Consider the following 9,564-nt stretch of genomic DNA (forward strand, 5'->3'; position numbering starts at 1 on the left):
AAACGAAGACAAGACATTCAACTATTCAACTTGTATTTATCTTTTCAATATCTATTATACTTTTTCTTCAGTTCCAGTTTAAGTTTCATGATGTTTTTTCAGCCGTTTCAGAGTTTATAATGGGTGTGTATGGGACGGAATGTTGGGGCTAGAGTGAGGCAGCTCAACTGCTAGAGTGAGAGGAGCAAAAAAATTAATCTTAAAATCTTTTTTAAAACTGCTGCTGTGTCCACAGCGTTTGCTCTACAGGTATGATTTTACCCTCAAAACGTAGCCATGGCTGTCCTCTTTCATCCAATGTGTTTACTATTGTCCTAGGTGTTACGGTTCTTTCATAAATGTCACCAATGCACAGCCTCCTCCCTCCAACTCTTCCATAGACTCTAATGTTAAAATGGCTCAGAAGGTTCGTTTGAAAATCAGAAGAGCATGGTGTCTTTCCACTGTCACCACGTCCATATAATAAGCTCCACAGGCATGAAAACTGAGAATTAGGTAGACTAGACATTGCTGTCGCTCACGGTGAAAGAATTTTGTCAATACGACTTTTACTTTTCATTTGGGAACGATTTGTTTCGGCCTGACTTTTCTGTTCATTTTAAGCAGCAAAAGTGAGGTGCATGTCTGTGTGCGTGTGTATGGAGCCATTGGGTGCGGTCACTATAGCAACCAGGCTCACACCTGCCTGCTTAACGAGCTCTCTCTGCCACTCTGCCAAAATTAATCTTAAACACTTCTCTTTCAACTGCTGCTGTGTCCACAGTGTTAAAGCCATCATTTTACCCTCAAAACGTCGCCATCGTTGTTCTTTTTCCAACATCTTGTCTTTCAAAGCTCAGAGATGTAAACTTTTTAAACTGTGTGGGTCCAAGTGGAGGGATCACATTTTAGTCATTCAGTGATTCAAAGAATATGACCTTTTAATATTCATTCAGATGTTTTCTGACTCTAAATGTTCTTTTCTCATTTCTTAGGTTTTTCTAATTTACAATTAAAACATTTTCAGCTTTTTTCCAACTTCTTCTTCTGTGTAACCTTCAGCTTTTAGCAGTTCAGCACTTTTGTTTTCAGGTTAAATTCGGGTTGTTGTTTTTTTTTATCTCATTCAAGATTTTTAACTTAAATTCAGTAATTAATTCATTTCAGTGCATACATTCAGATTCAAGCATTCACACTGCAGTTTCTTCAGAAAATGCACTTTCTAGTTATTATTATTATATTTTATTTTTCCGTACGTTTTTTCAAAGCCTACTCCTTCAAAACCGTTCAACTTAGAAAAACCATTCAAACACCGTTAGATTCCTATTCTTTTGGACAACACTGCTTCTATTTTTCATATTTTTAACATTTATATTTTTAATTTTATTCAACTTTATTCAACATAAATTTATAATGTATTTCAATGGGGAGACCCTTCAAATCCTCATTCAACTTACTCATTTTTAAACTCTTACTACTTCCACATACATTGACATAGAGCCACCATTCAAACTTTAAAACGAAGACAAGACATTCAACTATTCAACTTGTATTTATCTTTTCAATATCTATTATACTTTTTCTTCAGTTCCAGTTTAAGTTTCATGATGTTTTTTCACCCGTTTCAGAGTTTATAATGGGTGTGTATGGGACGGAATGTTGGGGCTAGAGTGAGAGAGCTCAACTGCTAGAGTGAGAGGAGCAAAAAAATTAATCTTAAAATCTTTTTTAAAACTGCTGCTGTGTCCGCAGCGTTTGCTCTACAGGTATGATTTTACCCTCAAAACGTAGCCATCGCTGTCCTCTTTCATCCAATGTGTTTACTATTGTCCTAGGTGTTATGGTTCTTTCATAAATGTCACCAATGCACAGCCTCCTCCCTCCAACTCTTCCATAGACTCTAATGTTAAAATGGCTCAGAAGGTTCGTTTGAAAATCAGAAGAGCATGGTGTCTTTCCACTGTCACCACGTCCATATAATAAGCTCCACAGGCATGAAAACTGAGAATTAGGTAGACTAGACATTGCTGTCGCTCACGGTGAAAGAATTTTGTCAATACGACTTTTACTTTTCATTTGGGAGCGATTTGTTTCGGCCTGACTTTTCTGTTCATTTTAAGCAGCAAAAGTGAGGTGCATGTCTGTGTACGTGTGTATGGAGCCCTTGGGTGCAGTCACTATAGCAACCAGGCTCACACCTGCCTGCTTAACGAGCTCTCTCTCTCACTCTGCCAAGATTCATCTTAAACACTTCTCTTTCAACTGCTGCTGTCTCCACAGTGTTACAGCCATCATTTTACCCTCAAAACGTCGCCATCGTTGTTCTCTTTCCAACATCTTGTCTTTCAAAGCTCAGAGATGTAAACTTTTTAAACTGTGTGGATCCAAGTGGAGGGATCACATTTTAGTCATTCAGTGATTCAAAGAATATGACCTTTTAATATTCTTTCAGATGTTTTCTGACTCTAAATGTTCTTTTCTCATTTCTTAGGTTTTTCTAATTTACAATTAAAACATTTTCAGCTTTTTTCCAACTTCTTCTTCTGTGTAACCTTCAGCTTTTAGCAGTTCAGCACTGTTGTTTTCAGGTTAAATTCAGGTTGTTTTTTTTTTATTTTTATCTCATTCAAAATTTTTAACTCAAAATTCAGCAATTAATTCATTTCAGTCCATACATTCAGATTCAAGCATTCACACTGCAGTTTCTTCAGAAAATGCACTTTCTAGTTAGTGTGAATGCTTGAAAAGCATTCACAGTATTGTTCTTCTAATCTTTATTATTATTATTATATTTTATCTATTCCGTACGTTTTTTGTAATCCTACTCCTTCAAAACCGTTCAACTTAGAAAAACCATTCAAACACCGTTAGATTCCTATTCTTTTGGACAACACTGCTTCTATTTTTCATATTTTTAACATTTATATTTTTAATTTTATTCAACTTTATTCAACAAAAATTTATAATGTATTTCAATGGGGAGACCCTTCAAATCCTCATTCAACTTACTCATTTTTAAACTCTTACTACTTCCACATACATTGACATAGAGCCACCATTCAAACTTTAAAACGAAGACAAGACATTCAACTATTCAACTTGTATTTATCTTTTCAATATCTATTATACTTTTTCTTCAGTTCCAGTTTAAGTTTCATGATGTTTTTTCACCCGTTTCAGAGTTTATAATGGGTGTGTATGGGACGGAATGTTGGGGCTAGAGTGAGACAGCTCAACTGCTAGAGTGAGAGGAGCAAAAAAATTAATCTTAAAATCTTTTTTAAAACTGCTGCTGTGTCCGCAGCGTTTGCTCTACAGGTATGATTTTACCCTCAAAACGTAGCCATCGCTGTCCTCTTTCATCCAATGTGTTTACTATTGTACTAGGTGTTATGGTTCTTTCATAAATGTCACCAATGCGCAGCCTCCTCCCTCCAACTCTTCCATAGACTCTAATGTTAAAATGGCTCAGAAGGTTCGTTTGAAAATCAGAAGAGCATGGTGTCTTTACACTGTCACCACGTCCATATAATAAACTCCACAGGCATGAAAACTGAGAATTCAGTAGACTAGAAGCTGCTGTCGCTCACAGTGAAAGAATTTCGTCAATACGACTTGTACTTTTCATATGGGAACGATTTGTTTCGGCCTGACTTTTCTGTTCATTTTAAGCAGCAAAAGTGAGGTGCATGTCTGTGTCGTGTGTATGGAGCCATTGTCACTATAGCAACCAGGCTCACACCTGCCTGCTTAACGAGCTCTCTCTCACTCTGCCAAGGTTAAACCTAAAAATGTTAGATTGTAGTAAGATTAACTTTTTCAAAAGTACAATAAGACAGATTTGACAGGGTTTTGCCACAGATTAATAGTTTGTCACTAGTTAGTATATGCCAACTAAGTAGAGCATTGTGATTGGCACAAAGGTTTTTCAGATCTGGGCAGTTGGAGTCAGTTGATGACTTCAAAATCATCCTTTCTGACTGGATAATTAAAGCTCTCAGCATCTATCGGTCTGTAGTTAATTTCCCCACCTTTTAACTAACGTTTAACTAACCTAATCTCATTTAATGTCTCTGTTTATAGTCTGTATAGTTTATCTCCCCACGAATACACTCAAAGTAGTCTTAAAATAAAACCCACAAAACAGTTCAAGATTTAATACTTTTTATTTGCTCATTTAATGCCAGTTGCCCTGTTTTTCTGTATGTCACTCATTCGCTTATACTTGGGCAAAAAGGACCAATTTTTACACTAGTATAGTGTATTTTTTCCCTCTATCTCTCTATGTCTGTCACACACAGAGACCAACACACAGACATGTATATGCTCATTATTGCTGTTCAAACTGATGGTCAAATTTCCAAGCACCACCTGAACGCCTCATCTGTTTTTAACCTATCACTGGACCAACTGTCGTCATTCCGCTTTGCTCTCTGCTGTGGTAAGTACAGTACACTCAGTACTGCAGTGTTTTATTTTTATGATGGAAAAAATACATGTTTGACATTTAAACTCACATATCAAGTCCAACAGAGTTAAAAACAATTCAAAGAAGAAAGAAAGAAAAAAGAATAACCTTCGCTATCATTTATATACGTTTATTACGTTTTGCTGTTAGCAGCAGTGCTAACGCTAGCTTCGATGCTAATGCTAGCAACAATGCTAACGCTAGCTATAGTGCTAACACTAGCCTTAGCAGTTGTTAACTGACAAAAATAATATTCCTGTGATATTTCTTGCCGGTCAGTGAGACAAAAGTAAGAAATTAGCTTTATTATTGCCATTGTGGCTCAGTTTTAACAGTAAGAGTGCTAGCGCTAGCAGCATTGCTAGCGCTAGCAGCATTGCTAACGCTAGCTGCAATGCTAACGCTAGCTGCAATGCTAACACTAACTGAAGTGCTAATGCTAGCCGGAATGCTAGCGCTAGCAGCAATGCTAAGGCTAGTAACAGTCTAACAGTAGCCTTACATAAGTGGCAATACTTCAGTTAACTAGTTTGAATTGTAAAATGACTGCTGTATCAGTTGGTGTGCTATATTACTCTATAATTACCCTGCTGACTAGAAGTTCAGTGTATCATGTCGTGTGGGCTTTGTATTTCTGTTAGTCTGATAACACTGTACAGACAACTAACGTATTATTTCTCGTTTCTTTCAGGAACCTGACTGACACTGTGCTTTGCCTGGTAGGTGTGCACATACTGTAAGAGAAGTAGACCAAAATAAAAAAATAATATGACTAATATAAGCTGTAAAGTGATGGGTTCAAACTTTGTGCTAGACCTTTTAAACACAATTTTATAATAAATACACATAAGTGCAGCTTAACAATTGGGCTAAAATATTTTTTTCGTACATTTTTGTAGTCACACTACATGTGATTAATTAATGATTCACTCAATCATATTTGTATTTAAAAATATTATTGCTGAATTTAATTAAATATTTATTCTTTTAAAAAGTGCCCAATTATGCAACTTTTTGCACATGGCAGCCGACAACAGTTTAGCTTGAATATTTGTTTTGTCCTTTTGCAGTAGTCACATTTAGTTCATACAATTACCATGTGATATAATTTTAATAAAATTATTTTTTTTTCTTGTTTTTTGTTCAGAGTGTGTAGAAGAAGAAGAACAAGGACCAGATCTCCAGTCTTCTCTCTCACATCCCAACCCCCCAACCCCTCTATCCTCTGTCCTGCTCCACCTATTGTCTCTGCCTTCTTTCCATCTGTATTTCACTCTGTGGTTTGTGAGAAATTTTGCCAAACCAACAATCCTTTTGCGGTTTGATTTAAAGCCGTGTCTCTCCTGCTCTGTCTGTTCTCTCTGCTAAATTTTCTCTCTACCTGTTTTTCACTCTTGGCTTGCTGCTGAAAAACGCCAAGCCAACAAAGCAATAAAGAGTGCATATTTTGCCTCAACCTATGAACAAACTGAACAAACAAAGAAAAATCTGCGGTTTGATTTAAAGCCGTGTCTCTCCTGCTCTGTCTGTTCTCACTGCTAAATTTTCTCTCTACCTGTTTTTCACTCTTGGCTTGCTGCTGAAAAACGCCAAGCCATTAAAGCAATAAAGAGTGCATATATTGCCTCTACCTGAGAACAAACTGAACAAAGAAAACTAATTCACGGTTTGATTGTGATTTCCCAGCCGTGTCTCTCCTGCTCTGCCTGTTCTCTCTTCTAAATTTTCTCTCTACCTGTTTTTCACTCTTGGCTTGCTGCTGAAAAATGCCAAGCCAATAAAGAGAGTGCATAATATTCTCTCAACTGAAGAACAAACTGTCAAACGAAAGACAACTGTTTAAGACAAATAAAAACTGAAATATAAAAACAAAGACAACATCTCCTGGTGTGTGCCACTCTTATCTTGTGAACATATTTTCTAAAGACTAAGAAACACTTGCAGGTGTGTGAAAATGCCAAGGAAGCAGAAAAAGTCACAAGCTGCAAAACAACGCTGGAAAAAGTTTCATGAGTTTCACAAAGTACCAGCATGTGAACAAGCTGAGTTTGATTTTCCTCAGAGCTCTGCAGAAGACAGTGTGTCTACAAAGACCAATTCTGACAGTGTCAAACAGGCAGGTCAACATGTTCCTGCACATGTACAACAGGTATCTTATGCTGATGCTGTAAAGAGTGGACTGCAGCATAAAGTTAATGAACAACATGAGGTGTCAAGTGCCCCACAGGTGGGTTATGCTGACTTTTTGAAAAGAGGCTGTCACAGTGATGTGGCAGGACCATCTCATGCAGAAAGAGTGAACCTTGAAAACCAGCCCTCTATTACACTTGTCTGTGCATCTCACAGCCAGGCACATCCTAAATATGGAGACTCCAGAAACAAGCAGTGCACATGCAACTCACTCACATTTCTTGCATTCCTTCATGAGAATGAAAACATGACTACAGCTGACCTTAATCTGGTCTTGGATAAAGGTGATGTGATGTACAAAGAGGCCAAGAAAAGATTTCCTAAAAATATTCATTTGGCAACCGATGAGCTGCCAGACAAAGTTGATGCTCGCTGGTCTATGTATGATGTCGACATGACACAGCCTTCCCGGTATGGGACATTTGAAGAACCTCCAGAGGAAGCAGTAGATACCTTTCTCAGCTTAGAAGCAGGACTGAGCTGCCTGTTGTCAGATGTGCAGTATGCCTTATTGATTATGAGTGGATTGTGTATCGCAGTGTTCAGATCCACATCAGGCAAATATGGTTTCTTTGATCCACACTCCAGAACACCCAGTGGTCTTCCTCTATTACTACAGTCACGTAATCGTGGTACAGCAGTGATGCTGAAATTCACACTCCTCAGTGACATGATTAAGAGGATCCAAGATTCTTATGAAATGATGGAGATATCACCCTCTTGTAACTATGAACTGAAGCCTGTGCAGTTCTACAGTATGAGCACAGTCAACCTGAGTGATACTATCACAGACACAGTCTGCAGACCAACAGCTGCCACTGCTGTGGCATCTACTCACTCTGATACAACTGTTGATGAAGCAAACTCCTCTACTCCAAGGAGAAACACAACGACTGATCTGACTGAGAACATCTTTTGTCAAATGTCCATTTGTACGCCACCGGTGAAACAAAAAGAAGTTCACGTGACTCAGTTCACATCATATGAAGATCAGAATGAACCTCCTAATATACCAACTGAAGAACTATGCAGTGAATTAAGTTTCCTTCCATCAAGTGATGCTTTTTCATGTCAATCAAATGCTGCCATAACAAATGTTGCTGCCTGTGACCTTTCTGATATAGTTTTACAAAAACTGAAAAAAGTTAATAAACAACAAAGGCACAAAATGAAAAGAAGATTAATGGCATCAGAGAAACCCAGAAATCAGAGAAAAGAAAACCAAAAAAGGAGAGAACAACAAAAGTATGCTTCAAATAAAGATTACAAAGAAAAGAAAAAATCTTGCACAAGCGAGACATATAAAAACAATCCTGAAGTTAGACAAAAACAACAACAGTATATGAAAAGACGTTACTGTGAAAATGATGAATTCAGAAAGAAACAAAAACAATATGTTAAAAAACGTTTTTCTGAGAATGCTACAGTTAGAAAGAAACAACAACAATATATTAAAAGACGCTACTGTGAGAACGATGAATTCAGAAAGAAACAACAACAATATATTAAAAGACGCTACTGTGAGAACGATGAATTCAGAAAGAAACAACAACAATATATTAAAAGACGCTACTGTGACAATGCTGACTTTAGACAAAAACAAAAAAACTATATAACTAAAAGGTATCAAGAAAACCCTGAATTCAGAGAGAGACAGAGATCTCGAGTGACTCAGCGTTATGCACGTGACAATGCATTCAGAGTAAGACACAGACAACTAATGAAACAACTAATGCGAGACAGGTATCAAAGTAATCTTGCATTCAGGATTATGCACAACATGAGATGTGCAATGAAAATAAAAAGGAAATACAGATGGGTGAACAGACAAACCCAAGAGAGTGACAACAGTGTGATCAACGAGGCCATATCTGTGTTCAAATCACAAATCAAAGCTGGACCATCATACCCATGTACTGTATGCTTCAAGGCTTCATTTCCAAACCAAGTGCGACCCTGCACAAGGTCAAAGTATGTCAAAAACCCACATGTAGTTGCAACATGTTTGACAGGAAAGTTTGTTCATGTTTGTGATGAAAACTGCAGAAATGAGCAGTGCAAAGTGCCTGATGAGAGAAAGAGAGAGTGGATATGTCACACCTGCCACGATCATCTTAAAAATGGATCCATGCCAGCACTTGCTGTTGCCAATAAGTTGGATCTTGCTGATATTCCAGCTGAACTTTCTGATCTCAACATACTGGAGAGACATCTCATAGCCAAGTGCATACCATTTGCCAAGATCATTCCTCTTCCCAAAGGCAGACAAAGAGCAATTAGAGGAAATGTGGTCTGTGTCCCATCAGAGGTACAGGAAACTGTTGAAACACTACCTCGACTGAGAATTAATTCTCAGGTGATCAGAGTAAAATTGAAGAGACGCTTGTCTTACAAAGGTCATCAGCTGTTTCAGACTGTAAGCTGGTCTAAACTTGTGCAAGCACTGCATAAACTCAAGCAGATTCATCCACAGTATAAGGATGTGAGCATCAGAGATGATGCTGAGCTGTGTGATCCAACTCTTCCTGATGAAGATGATGAGGATGATGATGATGAAAACATGAATGAGGACGATTATGATGAGGCTGATTTAATGGAAATTGACAGCTGTGAGAAAAATGCACTGAGTGAAGCACAAAATATAAATGAACAGGACATTGACATGTTACCCTGTGATGGTGAACAATCGCATGAACAGATGAGAGATGATTCAGAGCAAGCAGATGGACTGACTAATGGTGGTTTTGCACTCGAGTCCTGTTTGCAGCCCCCTGATGTGGCTGAGGAGATATTATGTTTCAGTGAAGGAATCTACTCTGTTGCTCCTGCAGAGAGAAACAATCCAATAAGTTTTTTCAAAACACCTAAACTGGAGGCCATGGCCTTCCCTGTGCAGTTTCCTACAGGCCAAAACACACTTGATGAAA

General features: G+C 37.9%; 1 protein-coding gene and 1 long non-coding RNA gene across 2 annotated transcripts in view; both read left to right on the plus strand.

The window, feature by feature from the left end:
• The window catches only part of LOC309701482 (uncharacterized protein), a 2,150,955-nt gene that overhangs the window by 1,367,368 nt on the left and 774,023 nt on the right, over positions 1–9,564 (plus strand). The gene's annotated exons all lie outside the window — the stretch shown is intronic.
• LOC309701536 lies at positions 3,765–6,358 on the plus strand. The gene is made up of 3 exons (XR_014275036.1): positions 3,765–3,989; positions 4,281–5,166; positions 5,595–6,358. It is a non-coding gene; the product is annotated as an uncharacterized lncRNA (long non-coding RNA).

Source organism: Aulonocara stuartgranti (genome assembly GCF_965226115.1).
Source record: "Aulonocara stuartgranti genome assembly, chromosome: 23".
Taxonomy (NCBI): Eukaryota; Metazoa; Chordata; class Actinopteri; order Cichliformes; family Cichlidae; genus Aulonocara; species Aulonocara stuartgranti.